Raw genomic sequence first — 19,059 nt, 5'->3', positions numbered from 1 at the left:
GGATACTGTTGTTGCTACAAACCACCACCGCTGCTACTACAATTAACACTGCTGCTGCTGCTACTACTACTACTACTACTACTACTACTACTACTACTACTACTACTACTATATGATGTTATTGGCTTTAATTTTTCATAAACCAAGCTTATAATCAAAGAAAGCAACTAGGACTATATCACCCAGATGCGATGTACGTTATCAAACGTGTCCTTCCGGGTTGAAGACGGGGGTGTATTATCATTATTATTATGGATTTCGGGGAAATTTGGTTGTTATTTCTAGCAAGTCAAACCACCACGTCGGTGCTCTCTCATTGGTCCGTTGTAAACCATGTATAATAATAATAATAATAATAATAATAATAATAATAATAATAATAATAATAATAATAATAATAATAATAAAAGCTATGGGTTTTGTTTTTCTTTTTGTTTTGTTTTTTTTTGCCTAGCAGAACTTGTTACTACTACTGCTGCGAAATTTTTGGTGTTGTTTAATCTCAAATCAGATCTTCATTGATGCATTCCAACCATAGGTTCGAGAATAGGGGGTGCAAGTGTACCTTCTAATTCTAATGTGTGTGTGTGTGTGTGTTCGGGGTGCAATGAAAACGCTTTGAACATCCTCCTGAAAAACTGTGCATCTCCCAAGCAGATTTCGTTCCTGCACTTATTCTAACCCCAGCCATTCTGGTTATTTCAGTTTGTTTGTTTGTACGTTTTGTTTTGTTTTTTTGTTGTTTTTTTTTTAAGAGTAGGCGTAGGAGTGGCTGTGTGGTAAGTAGCTTGCTTACCAACCACATGGTTCTGGGTTCAGTCCCACTGCGTGGCACCTTGGGCAAGTGTCTTCTACTATAAGCCTCGGGCCGACCAAAGCCTTGTGAGTGGATTTGGTAGACGGAAACTGAAAGAAGCTCGTCGAATATATATGTATATATATATATGTGTGTGTGTGTTTGTATGTTTGTGTGTCTGTGTTCGCCCCCCCCCCCCAACATCGCTTGACAACCGATGGTAGTGTGTTTACGTCCCCGTAACTTAGCGGTTCGGCAAAAAAGACCGACAGAATAAGTACCAGGTTTACAAAGAATAAGTCCTGGGGTCGATTCGCTCGACTAAAGGCGGTGCTCCAGCATGGCCGCAGTCAAATGACTGAAACAAGTAAAAGAGTAAAAGAGTATCTTATAAACACTTTGCCGTCCTTGTTAAAAGACAAGGGAGTGAGAGATGAGATTTGAGACTGATTTTAGCTGTTATTTTTGGTGGGGGCGAACTGTTGTTGGTTCGCAACTTGGGTATTATTTCGTATCTACTGCACTCAAAATACGCGCAGAATGGCTAAGATAGTGTTAACATGTATATTACGGGTAGTATTTAGAAGCAACCACAGGTACACACACACACACACACACACACACTTGTGTCGTACATGACATGAGTGTCTCTTATTAGTCATTCCATTCCAGTGCTGGCATGTCTGCTAGTCTGATCAACGTCAAGTCTCTCCCTCTCTCTCTCTCTCTTTCTCTCTCTCTCTCTCTCTCTCTCTTACACACACACATACGCGCGCGCGCTTTCATTCTCCCCTCTCTTCCTTTCACTTTCTTTCTCTCTTTGTTTCTCTCTCTGTCTCTCTTTCTCCTTCCCTCTTCCCTCTGTCTTTTCTCTTCTCCCTCCCTTTCTATCTCTTTTTCTTCCTTCTCCTCACCCCCCCCCATTTCTCTCACACTTTCTTTCTCCCCTCGCTTTTCCTCTCTTTCTCTCTCTCTCTCTCCTCTCTCTGTCTCATCTTCTTTCTTCTTCCCTTTCTCTTTTCCTTTACCCCTCTTTTTCTCTGTCTCTTTTTCCCTCTCTCCTACTCTCTTTCTTTTCCCCTCTGCCTCTCTCTCTATCCTCCTCCTCTTTACAAGTAAATATTTAACTACCTACTTGACTGATTTGCTTTGAGATATTTGGCTTCTTTCAAAAACTCATGTAAATGCTGTTCGTTCTAAATCATATTACTCCACTGGCTTCAATCATTGGACTAAGACCACGCTGGGACATCCCCTTCAGTGATCTGATCTGTTGATAGGCGATTTAATCGAACTCCGATACTTGTAAACTAGTCTATAATTTAATCGTACCCAGAGGCTTGAAAGGCAGAGTCAGTCTCAACAGGATTTGAGCTCAGATTGTCAAAGATCACATCAACTCTATATTCCTACAACACCAGTACCGTCTTATGGCATGAGCACACTAGTCAGTTGCCTGTAGGCCTTACTGGTTTAGGGTCCCAGTTCTAATCTGTGGTTTGCTATCAATAAATAAATACTGTAAAGCCCAATGCATTGATTTTCCCCGGGAGTTTATAATGTTGCTAAGACAGCCCTGTACGACGCATGCATGTATAGTCATTTGTTATTCTTGGTTAGCAGCAGGTCACTAGTGATCGAGTGGATCTGTGATCATAGACGTTCGAGTCCTGACCATCCAATCTTTTTTCAAACATATTGTATCTAGGTCTACATTATCTTGTGTACGCTGTTTTGTTTTTGTATTTTAAGACTATATGATGATTTCATTTCTAACAGATTAGTTAACCTTTGCCCGAAACAGAAATTTTAAACAAATTACTGACAAAGTTTAAAGCCAATATAGAAAAAACAACTACAAACCAAAACAGACCAAAAACCGTAATTTTAATACAAGTTGTATATTTATGAATTTGTCATGTTGAGAATTATTTATCTTATAACGAATCAAAGATACGAAAAATACATATTCACAACATTCTCCCCTACAGGGCATTCACCCTGGAGGTTATGAGCTCAGAAGAGAGTGCCTTATGTTTAGGGGATCGTGTATTTTCCCAGAAACAGAAATAAAATATTTAAACTAGGTGAAATACTTAATCTTCAGTACATTTTCAAAAGAAACAAATCTTTGTCAGGATTAGAATATAAATAGCACATCAGTGAGTAGAAACATGATTGATGGTGTACCAAAGTCCAATACGATTTCATTATGTTTCAAAAACCAAAAGAAAAGATCAGCATAAATGTACTCTACCAAAGATGCTGGAGGAGCATTCTGAGAATGTACTGCCAAGACCATATAACCAATGAAGACATATTAAAGAGCGCTAACACAATACTACTTAGCGAAATCATCACAGAACGAAGATTAGAACTAGTAGGCTACATACTTCGGCTACGAGTATAACACCATTGTTCAAGAACAGCTTTTAAAGCAGTGGTTCTCAACCAGGGTCCATATAAGATTTTGTTGTTAAAATTTATTTTCGATAAATTGGTTATATTTCTACAATACGCAAAACATTTTAACATTTTTTATGCAATTCTTAATAATATTTAATTATAAAAATATAAGACTTTTTAAGCATCAAATGGCTTTGAGGCTCCACCCTAGTTAAACAGGAATCAAAGAGGTCCATAGTCAAAGAAATGGTTGAGAACCACTGTTTTAAATGAAGGCCACTGAAGGGAGAAAGAAAGAGGGGTTAAGTTCATTTAAATATCTAAAAAGAGGCACGCGCTGAATGAGACAGTTATCAGAAATACAGGTAATAAACCACCGAGCCAAATTAGATTCTATTAAACTTTTTAAAAATAAAAAAATATGCTAAGAGATCGTTTGTAAAACGTCTTCGATGAATGAGGGACACTGAACAACAAAAGTTTGAGAACCACTAATATGATTAGTATTTTTGTTTCTGCCAATTCATTGTGTCGGCCATTTAAGCTTTACTTTTCATCCCCCAGAACCGACAAAAAACATGCATCTGTCCGGTACAGGAGTCCGTTTTATATTCTTTGTGAAGTATTCATAAACCTCGTACTGCATTTTCAAATACAGTCCCTTAAATGTGGCGTCGACCGAAAGTTCTCAAACGGCCCTTCCCTTTTATTATTGAGACGATAAAACAGGGCTTGCATTCTTACATACCTTCTTTCTTCACCATGGTATTGGACAACTTTAAGAAATTGGAAACCATCTTAATTTTATTAAACATGCTAATTTGTCTACCTCTCTTTCAAATCAGCTGTGAGAAACGTTAACGTAGAAGTGACCCTTAATTCTGCAGTATCCCACCTTCCTCTACTTGATGGTTGATTCTGAAGCTAAGGCTCCCCCAAAAGAAAGCCTCCAAATTTGTTGTCCACTTTGCATTAAACTCCACACTGCTCCCACTAGGTAAAATTACCCCTAAAATTATTCTTTTATTGTACATAAATTTTAACGACAAACTTTTACACGGAACTCCAAGGGCCATATGGATCCCGGTTGAGAACCACTGCATTCGGGTAAACTGATAAAAAAATGTTTTCAAAAACTGTTTCGATTACTCATCAACCCACGATCATATACCAAGATGACTGTGTTTTCATGCGGATGTATTTGTTGTCTGTTGTGCAACTGATAGCTTTAGATTAGATTATTAGATATAGGCAACCTTCTTCGAGAAGTAGGCCACATGAGGACATGGTTCATAATCAAGCAGACTTGCACTACCAAAACATTCAAGGTAATTTTTCGTTAGGCGTGTTATTCGGAAAGTCCCGCGGGTCGAAGTTTGCCCATAACTGCTCTAGAGAGTCGTGTGTGTATGAGAGAGACAGACAGACAAACAGACCGAGAGAGACAGAGAGGAAGACGATTTGTTTAATTTCATGTTGCCGGTGATGAAAGTGGCAGAATACACGGCTCTGTTTTATACGTAAGATGTGATGTAATTAATATAAATGTAGGTCATGTTGTACAGATGTATAAAAATGAAAAATGAGTTTTTACTGAAATAAGTTACTATCCGGCTCTAAACAATGGAATTAACAGAGCTTAGCCAAAGACTGTCTACGTTTTTAAACGTACCAGACGTACTTTATCATACTCATTTTCTAAACATGTGAATGCAGCCATTGGGATGATTCATACCTAAATTTTTACCTTTTACTTGTTTCAGTCTTTGGATTGCGGCCATACTGGGGTATCGCCTTCAATGGTTTAATCGAACAAACCGACCCCAGTAGTTATTTTTCTAAGTCTGGTACTTGTTCTATCGGTCATTTTTGCCGAACACTACTAAGTCACCGATACGTAAACAAACTAACATCGGTTGTCAAGCGGTGGCTTGGGTGAAGGGGGACAAATACAAACGCTAAGAGGTACTTTTTGGTTATCTCACCCCACCCCACCCCGTTAAAAAATTGGGTTATCTCCCAAACTAAAAAAATTGTTTAACCCTCAGTAAAACGAAAAGAAATGAAAAATTGATAAACATGAAAAGCGAAAAGATTAAACGTCTTATTGAATCTAATAACATTTTTATAACAAATCAGACCATTCCTATTGAGGAGGCCAAAAGTCAACAATGTGTTGAAGTACTGAATCAAAAGGATCTAACCCTTTTAATTCAATTTCTTGTCGTCACATAAAATCAACTTTTTTAGTGGGGAGATAACCCAATTTTTTAATGGGAATTTTTTAATGGGGGTGAGGTGACCAAAAAGTACCGACTCACACACACACATACGGCGCGCTTGCATACAGTTTCCGTCTACCAAATTCATTCACAAAGCTATTGTAGAAGATATTTGCCCTAAATTCCACGCAGTGGGACTGAACCCAAAACTTTGTGGTTGCAAAGCGAATTTCTTAACGACACAACCATAACTGATTACATCGACTCAGAACTCAACTGGTACTTATGTTATTGATCTCGAAAGGATGAAATGTAAAGTCGAGCACGGAGAAATTTGAACTCAGATCGTAAAGAGCCAGAAGAAATACCACTAAGCACTTTGCCCGTCGGATACTAGAGGAAGGTTCAGGAAAGATGAAAGGAGATAAAAAAAAGAGCCAGGAAAAAATGCGTTAGGTTATACCTACATACATACATACATACGTAGATAGAGAGAGAGAGAGAAAGAGGGAGGGAGGGAGGGAGGGAGAGAGAGCTTTTAAAACAACTTGTTGCAACTTGGTAAAATAACCGAACCAAACCAAAAAGCCAACCTCAACAAAAATCTGAATTGACTATGTCAAGCGGCGTGACGTAAATTTCGCACGATTTACGGATTCTGACAAGCTATAGTGACAACAATCCTTTCTAATATAGGCACAATACTTGAAACCTATGGTCAACCCTTCGTAATAATAATGGTGTCTGATTTAGGCGCAAGGCTAGTAATTTTGAGGAGAGTGGTTAATAGATATCATTGACCCCAGTACTTTATGAGTAATTTATTTTTTCGACCACGGAGGGATGAAAGGTTAAGTTGATTTCGATGAGATTTTAACTGTGAATGTAAGCAGTCAGAAAAAATACCGCAAGCTATTTTTTTCCGACACTCTAAAGATTCTGTCAATCCACTGGCTACGTATAAGGCCAGCAATTTTGAGTGGAATTAGTCGATTAAATCGAACCCACTATTTGATTGGCACCTTAATTTATCAACTTCCGAAGGATAGAAAAGTCAACCCCGGCGAGGTTTGAACTCAGAATGTAATGCGACACAATTAAATATTGCCCAGTCTGACAATCTGTCGAGCTTCGCAAGGCCAGCGTTTTTGAAGGGATTGAATACCACCAGCCCTAGTACTTTATTTTATCGACTCAAAGGATAAAAAGGCAGGATTTGAACTCATAGTGTTAAAGTGTCGGAATAAATAACGGAAAGTGTTTTGTTTTGTTTTTGTTTTTGTTTTTTTTTCTGACGCTTTACCGATTCTACCAGCTCACCGCCCACTTCGGAACTATATTATTATGAACTCTTTATTACTGTCACAAGAGCGACAGATGAAAGAACATTACAAGGACACGTTAGAAAAACTGCTTTTATATAGGAAATGAAATGAAAGAAAAATATGATAGTATACACATATTAGAAAGATCCAAAAGTAGGTTCATCACCTAGGGTCAATCAAGGGGCCCACGGATTTGATATTTCCCAGACTACCAAGGAATATGTACGCTTTGCCCAGCTGATTTCTCCAACCGTCAGGCGCATACTAAGCGGAGGCCGGCTTGCTAGCCATTCTGTTTCACCTTCCAGGCACAAGGCTACAAATTGGTCTGGTGATCTGATATAGTCAATTAAATCGACGCCGGTACGACTAGTAATTATTCTATCGACATACTGGGAAGATGAAAAGCAAAGCCTGATTTCGACGGAGTTTGAAATTGAAACGTAGATGGATGTAAGTAAATAGCTTAGTGCGTTAAACGCGTTATTCTTCTGATTCTAACAGCATTAGGGCTTGGAATTTTAGGGAAAACGTGTCGTAGATTTAATCGACATTAATGCCTAGTTGGAATTTAATTTTATCGATCCTGGAATGATGAAACACAAAGTAGGCCTTTGAGAGCTTTGAATTTATAACTAATGGAACTTAACTAATTATTGCAAGGCAATTAGCTCTGGCTCTATATCGATTCCACCAAAATAAGAATAATTTCTAAAATAAACACAATATCACACACAATTCTTGAGGGGAAAGAAAGAGGATTGAATAATAAAACGAGTCGAATACCTGGTTTGGTATTACTTCCTGAGTGATGAAAGGCAATGTCAATCTCGATGAGAAATGATACGAATGGATGTAGAAGGAGATTTGGCTGATATTTCTAGCAAATCGAGTGTCCACGTACAGTTTCACTTGTTAGCAGCTTACTTTATTGTTTCTAGTTTGTTTTGTTACACCATGTTTCTTTATTATTGTTGATGTTGTTATTTGTCCCCAGTTCAGTTCTGTTCAAAATGCTCCAATCGTATTTTTAGACAATGTATCTAGGACTACATTATTTAATGCCCGTATTGTTTTTTATGGGGGTAGGGGGTTAAGATGATATGGTGCGGTTTGTCAAGAATTTGACTGCTATTTTCAGCCGATAGAGCGACCACGAAGAGACTCTTTGTCTTTGGTTTGCATTTGTTGTACCTGTTGTTTAACCCTCAGATCATCCCTGGTTGAGCAGACTGGTGATCAAAGTCGTCCATCCATTTTTGTAAAGACAATAGCACGAGTGTTTTGAAGAGGATTCAGCTGCTATTTCTAATATGTCGAGGCTCCCTCGTTGACTTGAGAATTCATTTGCTATTGTTGTTTAGCCTCAGACCAACCTTCATTGAGTAGACGTCATTATTTGTTGTTTCTAAGGTAGAAACGTAAGAGTATTGGACAACAATACTTTGAAAGTATTAAGTCGGGTTTTCCTTTCGAAATTCTCGCCAGGGTCTAACTTAGCCACTTTTCTGAGATGGCTTTCCGTGCCTTTCTCAAAACAATATAACTAAAAGGAATAAATTGGCTTTGATTGGGAATCGAACCAAAACTCGGGTACTCATCGTTGTCCTTCAGCCCTTTATTTCAATAAATGATAATGATCTTGTGCAGAAAACAAAATAAAATAAATTGAAAGATCGTTTTGTTTAGCCCCCTAGTCAGCTCTGATCAAGCATCTCTGTCTTAAGATAAAAACATTCAACCAAGACCTTACTGAGTTTTCTTTTCTTTCCTTTTTTTTTTTTTTTTTTTTTGCAGAAATTAATTATCTAGGATTACATTTATTCCATGGGGTCCTTTTTATAATATTAGACTGTGTGGTTTGATAGAGATCTTACTGCTATTTCTAGTATGTCTTGTAACTACTTAGAGCCTCTTAGGTTGACTCGTAGATGGTGCGTTGATAGAGAAAGAAGAGCGAGGATAAGAAGAAACGAGAGGAGAGGAGGTATGCAATGGAAAACATTGCAGATCACAAACACACAGCTTCACGCAAGCATATACACACAGCACATTACATTGACGCATCACCGTACGATGTCTAACAATAGCAACTGGTATAATTGTATCTTATGAATCAACCAACATTGATATAATATCGTGACTAGTTGTTTAAGTAACTCGTGAGAGAGCTGTGGGATCAATTTAGTAATACTCATTGCTTCGTGTTTTATGCATTTAGATTTATCCCGATGCAATTCTCAGATCCCGACTTAGTTTCTTTCTCTGGGACAATGATTTCATCGACTCCTAAAACTGAGCGTGCGTTCATCCTTCCTGAAGTTGATGAAATAAAATATGTATCGAGCTTGCAATGAGTTCGATTCGATCGATATAGAGTAAGTTGCTCAGTCATTGACTACTAGACCAATAAGTTCATGCGTTCGCTCAACTTTGCTAGAAATAGTAGTCAAATTTCCTTCAAACCACACTTTGTCTTCTTCAAAACAGAAGATCATGTTGGGCAATACAGTTCTAAATATTCAAAAAGATAGGATAGTCATGGCTAGAATGCCTTTGACAATAAATCCGCTCGATCAAGGTTCACTTACGGATAAATACACAACTTTACTAAACTAAATTTTCTTCCATCCCTCATACCCCGTTCACTGCATTGTTGATTGTATCTTTGACGATCCAACAAGACCTGAGATCAAATTCATTCCAGCCATGACCAGCCCGTCTTTTACTCAGGCCTAAGTTATTTGGACTACCTTATCTAATGCAGGGGTTTTCAAACTTTTTGACTTGCGGACCCCTTTATATTTCAGGCTTTACCTTAGGGACCCCCTTATAAACGCTTATGAAATTTATACATAAATATTTGCTTAAAATAACATATTTTTACATTTATTTATTTAACAGTATTTAACAAATAGGTTTATTGTCAATTAAAAGATTTCGATTAAAAAACATATAATAAAATCAAATTGCCCATAAAAAGTATTTGCTGCCTACGGACCCCCTGTCTTGTCCTTGCGGACCCCCTGTGGTCCGCGGACCACAGTTTGAAAACCCCTGATCTAAAGAGTGATCTCTTTCTAAAAATAGTAGAATATGAATAATCTTATTTCGGGTTTGGTTACTCCTTTTAAATAAGTCGAGGCAACTGTGCTAAAACAGTGTCGTTGGCAACGACCTGTTTAACGTTTGAGTGGTTAGCATAGGAAAAAGTCATTCGGCTTATTGGCAAAATTTTTATTATTATAATCAACAGTAAAGTGTTTGCCGACTACTTCAAGTTGTGTGACAAGAAATTTTAATTCATTAAAATTACTTGTAGTAAAAAGGAAAATAACAACCTTGTCCTCAATGACTAATTCTGATCAGGAAAGGCAGGGGAGACGACCTTGAATATAATTTTGAATAAATGCGAAGTATAGTAAGTGTAATATTTGTTAATATGATGACAACTTCGAACTTGTTAAACTTTCAAACTTGCTCGAACTTGTTAAACTTCATCAGCAAACCATAGTTTTAATGGTTAGTGTCAGATCTTGGAATGATTTGAAAGAATATTAGCATCTTAGTGAATGAACGAACTCTAGGTGTCATTAATAACTGAATGTCTGTACGGTAGTAACTGTACAAACAGTAAGCCTTTTGACGGACATATGTCTGTGTTTGGTCTTAATAGATTTCATCAGCAAAGTATAGTGAAATAGTTACTACTAAATCTTAGTAGTAGTAGTAGTAGTAGTAGTAGTAGTAGTAGTAGTAGTAGTAGTAGTAGTAGTAGTAGTAGAAGAAGAAGAAGAAGAAAGGCAGCGAGCTGGCAGAATCGTTAGCACGCCGGGCACAATGCTTAGCGGTATTTCGCCCATCTTGACGTTCTGTGTTCGGATTCCGCTGAGGTCGATTTTGCCTTTCATCCTTTCGGGGTCGATAAAAATAAGTACCAGTTGAGCAATGGAATCGATGTAATCGACTTACCCTTCTCCCGAAATTGCTGGCTTCGTGCCAAAATTTGAAACCAGTAGTAGTAGTAGTAGTAGTAGTAGTAGTAGTAGTAGTAGTGTTATCGTTGTAGTTTGGTGGTGGTGATGTTTGTTTGAGAACGCTACCTTAGTCTCCGGAGTCTCAACTGCAAAACGATTTTTCTGTGGTTTACAGAACAAAATCTGATTTTTTTTTTTCTTTGCCTAAGTTTGTATGCAAGCATTTGTTCCAGTCTTTTGGGGTTTGATACCAATTGTCTCCTTCCAATTCTGCTGTGCTCTTGCTGCCAACTATTAACCTTACCGACTCTGTTGCATATTTAGGAAGCATCCTATGTTTAGAGGTAGGAATAAATTTTTTAACAATAGCCGTACTAACTGCCTGGTTTGGTATACAGCATTGAAAAATTTCAACTCTTCATCGGTAATAGCAGCACACATATGGTTTCTTATAATAACCATTTTCGAAGAAATTTCAATGGCATTTTTCCATAAATACAAAATGAAATTAAAATGTTCATGCAGTGAATATTATTATGGATCCTGGTTCAGTCCCACTGCGTGGCATCATAGACAAGTGTCTTCTACTATAGCCTCGAGCCGACCAAAGCCTTGTGAGTAGATTTGGTAGACGGAAACTGAAAGAAACGGAGTGACACAAAATCTGAGACTTTCGTGCCAACGTATAAAACTCTCGGACCTTGATTCACTCTGTTGCTTCAATTAAATATAAATAAAAAATATACATATACTCATATTTGGAGTTTTTCTTGTTTGCACCAACATACCTATATATATATATATTTGTTAGGAAGGGCATCCAGCTGTAGAAACTTTGCCAGATCAGATTGGAGCCTGGTGCAGCCTTCTGGCTCGCCAGTCCTCAGTCAAACCGTCCAACCCGTGCCAGCATGGAAAGCGGACGTTAAACGACGATGATGATGATGATGATGATTTGTATGTGTGTGTGTGTGATTTATGTCTGTATTTGTCCTCTACCACCGCTTGGCAACTGGTGTTGGTGTGCTTACGTCTTCCGTAACTTAGTGGTTCGGCAAAAATAACCGATAGAATAAGTACTAGGCTTTAAAAAAAAAGTATTCCCTGGGGTCGCTTTGTTCGATTAAAACCCGTCAAGGCGGTGCTCCAGCATGGCTGCAGTCAAATGACCGAAACAAGAAACAAATAAATATAAATGTAGTGTGCGACAAAAAAAGTTTAATTTCATCAATTTTTTTAAACATTCATTTTTCTTATATCCAAAGTTATCTATGTAACAAATGACTGTTGGAAAACATTGTTACATAGATACAAAAGAGGACTTGTAATGGTAATATCAATTGACGCTGAAAGATTGCAATATTATTAAATTGGATAATTTTCATATATGACATTTAAACATGTACATCTTTTAGAACATTGTCATTTTATAAGATTTTGCTGGCAAATTTTTAAATTAACATAAACATTTTTTATTTACATGAAAGAAAATTACCAGAGAACTTGCATCTAACTCTTCGAAATCTCTCTGCTAAAATTGTATTGAAACCATCTGTGGGGATTTTTTTCTCTTTTTTTTATCACAGCAACTGGTCGCACACCACAAGGTTTAACGGAACCTACTGAAGCCAGCCAGCACGCTCGCAGCTTAACCATGGACGATGGCGTGGCTAAGGCGTTGAAAAAGTCAAGCGCCCTCACGGGCATCACCTGACACCTCGGTGATGCGAGCTACCAACGTTGACAAGGACTTCGCGGTTAGTGGCCCGGTCCCTCCGAACGTCTCAAACGCTACAGGTTGGAAGAGATAGTTTACTGCCAGGTCCCGATACTTCAGGGTTTTCGTCCGTTTGGCTACGGAAGCAGTGACTTTCCCATTTACTGCAGCATCCAGAATGTGGGAGAGAGCAAAGGAGTCGCAGACTGTGGGGTCCCTAATGAGACACCTACTTCTAACCCAGGGACAGAGGATAAGATAATCTGGTCTCTTTCCAGCACTTCTGGATAACCCCAACGGCTACAGAACCGAAAGGATATTAATCTGAGCGAGAACTCGCTTAATGATTAGGTTTAGCTCAGTGTGACGAGCGAAGCAACCAGCATTCAGGGAGCAAGACAGACCGTGAAGACTTGTGGGGTCGAGGGGCCTACCACGGTGGAACCTCAATCCCCTACAGACGTCAGCCCCTACTCTGAGTGCGATTGAGATGTATTCATCGAGACTCGTAAAGTTGATATTGATACAGTTTGTTATATTAATATGATTACCTGAGAAATTTGAGATCAGTTCGAACACAAATACAAGTATAATAGACCCAACTTCAATTGTCGTTTTGGGAATGCAACAGAAGTTAGCTTAGAGAAATCAATACAAAACAGGACATAAGAGCTGATATTTCACATTTGTTTAATAAACACATAAAAAAAAAATACCTGAAGTTGGTTAGTTATTAAATCTTAGACTGAACCAGTTAATCCATTCGTCTTTGCTACACAGGTTAACATTATTTTCTCTTCAAGTACGCCTTCAGATGTAATTAACTGTCTCTGTTTCGCTAACTGCCTACGGGGGTATTATAATGAATGTACCATTTTTAGCACACAAAGTTACTGCCACATATAAGATACATTTTGGACACCTACATGATCAAAGTGATACATTGCACGGTTTGTTTTGTATTTTTTGTTTTTGACTTTTTCTTTTTCTTATTTGGTATGATACAAAAATCAATAATCACATTAAGAAATTTTAGAGAAACTAGTGAGTACGCGTGGAAAATCCCACCGGTGATAAATATTTAGTCTTATAGTTAATTGCTTTCGACAAACGATAAAGGAACTAATTGAATAAAATGCATGCTCTTTATCATTAGTTAGTTAGACAGACAGATAGGTAGGTAAGCAGGTAGGCAGGCAGGCGTGTGTGTTTACATATATACATACGTGTGTGTGTGTGTAAAATCAACAGTTCAATTTCTACTCAGTAGAAATGGTAACTAAGCTACCTGTTAGTGTTTCCATGAAATATAGACAACGTGAAAATATCAAAGCTCAGCTAAACTAATCGAAATAGCAATACTTCTACGAAACTCAGATACATTCAAAGTACCACAGCAGCTAAATGCTTGGGAGAGACAACGAAAGTGTGCGTGAGAGAGAGATGGAAATACTGCTAATTGTATTATTAGAAGCTTGATCATTGTGACCAGGGAATAAATCTTATGTTTCGGACAAAGGTTCTTTGACAGAGCAGTAATATAATGTCTGTTGAAAGAGTCAAAAGAAATGAGTGAAGTATGGATTGTGAGGGAGGAAGGCCGAGAGGTAGGTGGGTGGGTGGTATGGAAGGAAGAGTAATGATTGAGTTAACCAGCGGCAATACATATAGTTAGACAGTTACTAGCCAAGAAATCGGCGGGTGATGCGAAGAAAAGTTCGATGATTGTTTGACATATCTGGTGGAGCGGGGGATGAAAAATGCACACTGGCGAGAAACTCTTTCGGGAGCCTGCACATGGACGCTTGACCTGCTGGAAATTGCAACTAAGTCTCCTTTAAATCATGCCCTATTGTCTTCAAAAACAAAATGAATAGAACCCATTGAGCAATTTAGTCATTGGTATACAAAAAGACATGACAGGTATGGCTGGAATGTTTCTGATCGTAATTCTCCTCAACATGACCTGATGGGGAGCTAAAATTTTTTTTTTTAAATATCCATCGATGACTGCAGCCTTCAGTCCATGTCGAAATGTTATTGTGATGTCACTATCCTCAACTAGTGTCAAAACATTTCGAGTCACTGAGTCAATGTAAAAACATCGTGAAGTCAATATCCTCAACCAATATCAAAACATGATCGTGACGTCAGTATCCTCAGTCAATGTCAAAATATTTGATGTCACTATCTTCAACTAATGTCAAAAAATATCGTGAAGTCAATATCCTCACCCAATGTCAAAACATTATCGTCAAGTCACTACCCTCAGCCAATGTCAATACATTTTCAAGTCACTGTTCTCAGTTGATGTCAAAATGTTGTCATTATCTTCAGCTTAGTTTATGATCTGGGCTCAATTCTTGACTATATATATTTCAGCACATTGAGATTCGTCAAATAAATACCAGTTTGGATTTACAATAAACTGACAAATCTGGAGTCTTGTATCACGTGTCATTATTTTATTATGATGTGGTTGTGCTGTTGTTTATCCTAGGATCACTCTTAATTGAATAGACAGACTTTTTATGAAAAGCATTCAAGCCGTGACCATCCCACCATTTTGTGGGTGGAGGGAGGAATTTGAGGTTAAATTATGAGTTTTCTTTCCTTTCTGAAGATGCAAATGTATGATTTGAAGAAGGAAATTTAACTACTATTTCTAGTAGTCCTTGTTACCGACCACGTAAAGAGTCCTTCGTTGGCTTAATTGCTACGATGATATTGTCGCAAGTGGTGATTATAGCAATGGCGGGTGTCGTCGTCGTCGGTGCAACGACGGTGGTGGTGGTGGCTGTGACGATGGGGTAGTACTACTGCTGTTTATATAACAACACATCTATCTCCCAGTCGTTACACTGTTGTTTATACATGCGCAATATGCGTGTTACTTGATAAATATGTCATCTATTCTCGCATTGTTTTCTGTATAAACTTAGTTATAATACATGTGCACATGAATAATAGTTATGATTGTGAAAATTTTCCACAGAAAAATTATCATCAGTGTGAACAATACCGTCAACACCACCGGGCACCAGCACCACCACCGCCACCTCGGCGAAGGAACCTCAGCACCATCCACGATCCATCACGAATAGCAACCAGACCTCCCTCCACTATAAATAGACATTAAATAATGCATTCTGGGGTACATAAATGCCTTAAAAAAATATTTATTACAAAAAAAAAGACGGTATAGTTATCATTAGAATGCCTTTTGGTTGTTAAGTCCGGCCCTATCAGAGATGAAGTAGGGCTGAACAACTGCTGTTTTTCTTGTTATGTAATAGCTTATTTCATATCCCGCTGTGACCGACTTTTTTTTTCTATCGATAAAATAAATGAATATTTGAGGAAGTGGGAGGTTAGATTTAATTGAACGTACCCTCTCTCTCTCTAACATGTATCTAAGTTTCTTTGTATGTTAGAAACCAAATTTATATGTGCAGTTGGTTACTTTCTGTCAACGCTCAATGCGATTCTTCTTGTTTACATGCTTGATCGACATCACACTGTCATCAATCTTATTGTTAAGAATCTGCGTTCTCATCAATAGTAATGTCACTACAACTTTCTTATTCGACTTACACAGAGCGCGCGTGTATTTGTGTGCATATGCTCTATATACAAACATGCTTTTAACGTGTTATCTTACCTGTCTGGATGTGCTGTTAATTTTTAAACAACGCAAATACTGATAAATTGCGCACTTGATAATTTTAAGCCTGCACAGAATAAATATGTTGCTATTGTTTAGTTCAGGGATAGATAGAAATGTCACGATAGAATTGGTAGCTCAGCTTGATGATAGCTCAATATCTGGTATTGGTATATATAAACATAAAATACTTGACTGACTCACACATTCTCTCTCTCTCTCTTTCTTTCTCTCTCTCTCTCTCTCTCCTTCTCTCTTTCTTTTTCTCTCTCTCTCTCTCTCTCTCTCTCTTTCTCCCTCTCTCTTTGACACGCCTATGAAACGGCCATGTAGATAAATAGGGTATCAAACTTTCTATATGTCTATCAGGAGTTCAAACCTGTTTCTAGTACTTCGTTCTTTTCAAGCAGTATGCATTTCGCCTGTCGGACAAAATGCTTAGTGGCATTTCTTCCGGCTTTGTGTTCTGAGTTCAGATACCGCTGCTGTCGACCATCTTTTCGAGGTCAATAAGATGTTCCAATCAAGCACTGGGGTCGATGTAATTTATTTACCCACGCCCGTAAAATTACTGGCCTTGTGCTAAAATTTGAAACCCTTATTCTACACTGCTCCCTGTTCATCTAATCGTCGCGAATTATCAAATCATCACAGAACCTTTCTTGTGATAGACTAGCGTCTATTCCAGGGTAGTAGTGGTGTATCTCTCGTCTGTTTCACGGCACGAAACGGCGGTTGAGTAATCACAAGCACTAGCTCTGAAAACTAGTTGACATATATTCAACCAGCTATGCATGCATGAAGTAGGAAGCGTTAGGAACGGAGGTCCTCATTTTTGGCATTGATTTATATTTAATGTAAACTATTTAACATCACTCCCATCTGTTATTTCACCATGAGGATATGTAACTTCATCTGGCACCCATATAGACAGATGCACAGACAGACAAGTCAGACACGCCCGCTGACAATTATACATACACAAACTTGCTGTTATATGCATTTACATTGCATAAAACCAGTCACGTAAAACAAAATATGTACATCCATGTAAGTACTTGGTGTCGATGTGACCGACTAAACTCTTAAGGTGCGGTGCTTCCTTGCTCTACGGTAGTCGCAGATCATTCAAGCAAACCAGTACAAGTAAAATAGAGTGGCGGGGCTCGGGTATGTGTATATGTATATATGTGCTTGCTGTGTTTATGTCAGAAAGTTATAGTTTATTCGAATTTCACCTTGCAGCTGATTGTCATTGTGGAAATTAAATAGAGACAGAGAGACAACATTAACCTAATACTTATGGCTGTGTCCTTAACAAATTTGCTTCGCAACGCTGTGGCTTCAGGTTCGTTCCTACCGCGTGACACTTAAGTACAATGTTGACCAATGTATAATAGCCCCCAGGTTGACCAATATATTTCTGTATGTGTTTAGCGGTTCTCCACATATAGATAGTTAAAATAAGTATCAGGCTTAAAACTAGGTACAGAGGTGTGGTGGGGGGTCGATATCATCGACTAATGTTTGAAGGCAGTGCCCCAGCTGTGCCGCAATCCAATAGCTGGAAACCACGAAAAGAAAGAATAAGAGAATGCAATTGTTGTTACATTTGTTTTGCAAATGTACGTGCGTGTACAATAATAAATAATTTTGATATGTGGATATAATATTATATATATATATATATATATATATATATATATATATATATATATATATATATATATATATTACGATCCCTTTTGATAGAATTTCTACCGCCACCCGCCTTTTTCTCCTTCTTTTCCCAAAAAGAAAAACTCTACTTTGTATTTTGTCCCGTGTTCAGCCCTGTGTGGCCAATAAAGAAACATATTATACATACATACATACATACATACATATATACACATGCAAACATACATACATATATACATATGTGCATGCATACATATATGCATACACAAATATATGCATACACAAATATATGCATACACAAATATATGCATACATACATGCATGCATACATACACGCATATATGTATACATACATACATATGTGTATGCTTGTAACCCTACATGAATGAGAACCGGGCTTATCATTCGAAAGCAGATGGAGTAAACTGATCATAATAAATCAAATCTTTTGGAATTGAAATCTGCATTTAAAAGTCATTGATCTTTTTTTTTTTGTGTGTTTTTATTATTTATTATTTTTTTTTTTTTTATATATTTTTATTTCAATTGTTTCATACCAAAAAAAAAATACCGAAAAAAACTAATAGAAAGGAATAAGGAAAAAAAAAAAGCAAATTTCTTAAAAGTACATGACCTATTCTGCCAGCTTTGTAGCTAATGTAGGTTATATATACCGTAGCTTTTTCACGTCTAACCAACCACGTTGACACAACAGCTCTAAGGAGGGGGAGGCAGACACAACAGTCTGTTAATATAATGAAGGATATGGCACTTCTTTTTGTCTTCTTTTTCTTTTTTTATTGTCAAAGAAGCTAACCTCACCTTAGATACGGTCGAGCAGACAAATGTTTTCCAACCTTAGCAATTATGTTTTTTTTATTTTTTGTTTTCTTTTTCTTAGGTGTGCCCTGCCAATTTGAGGGGTTTTTTTTTCCTTTTCTTTTTCTTTTTAACATAATAAGGTGTTGATATAAAGAAATTTGGTTGTTATTTCTAGCAGGCCGATGGGACTAGTTTAGAAGCGTCCGGTAACGACAGTAGATAATCATAAAACCAGCGCTGTCACCATCATTCCGACTGAAGTTTTGGCATCGATCCCGCTTTGTTAGAATTTTACGATTGCGTGATTGTTTCTTTGTTGGCGGGGGGAGGGGGGTCGCCATCATCGTCGTCGTTGGTGTTTAACCCCAGGTCAGCCCTCGTCATATACACCTCCAACCCTTTTTATTTTATTTGCCTTTGTCTTTTTTTTTTTCTTCATACATAATTTAT

The 19,059-nt window shown here is 37.7% G+C and overlaps 1 protein-coding gene and 1 long non-coding RNA gene across 2 annotated transcripts in view; one reads left to right on the top strand and one right to left on the bottom strand.

Moving 5' to 3' along the window:
* The window catches only part of LOC106879526 (BCL2/adenovirus E1B 19 kDa protein-interacting protein 3-like), an 84,516-nt gene that overhangs the window by 6,143 nt on the left and 59,314 nt on the right, over positions 1-19,059 (top strand). The gene's annotated exons all lie outside the window — the stretch shown is intronic.
* LOC149137027 (uncharacterized) lies at positions 11,923-13,297 on the bottom strand. The gene is made up of 2 exons (XR_016238556.1): positions 13,160-13,297; positions 11,923-12,072 (listed from the first exon to the last, which is right to left on the bottom strand). It is a non-coding gene; the product is annotated as an uncharacterized LOC149137027 (long non-coding RNA).

The sequence above is a fragment of the Octopus bimaculoides genome, chromosome 2 (assembly GCF_046866305.1).
Source record: "Octopus bimaculoides isolate indiv1 chromosome 2, ASM4686630v1, whole genome shotgun sequence".
Taxonomy (NCBI): domain Eukaryota; kingdom Metazoa; phylum Mollusca; class Cephalopoda; order Octopoda; family Octopodidae; genus Octopus; species Octopus bimaculoides.
This window is presented reverse-complemented; position numbering and strand designations above follow the sequence as displayed.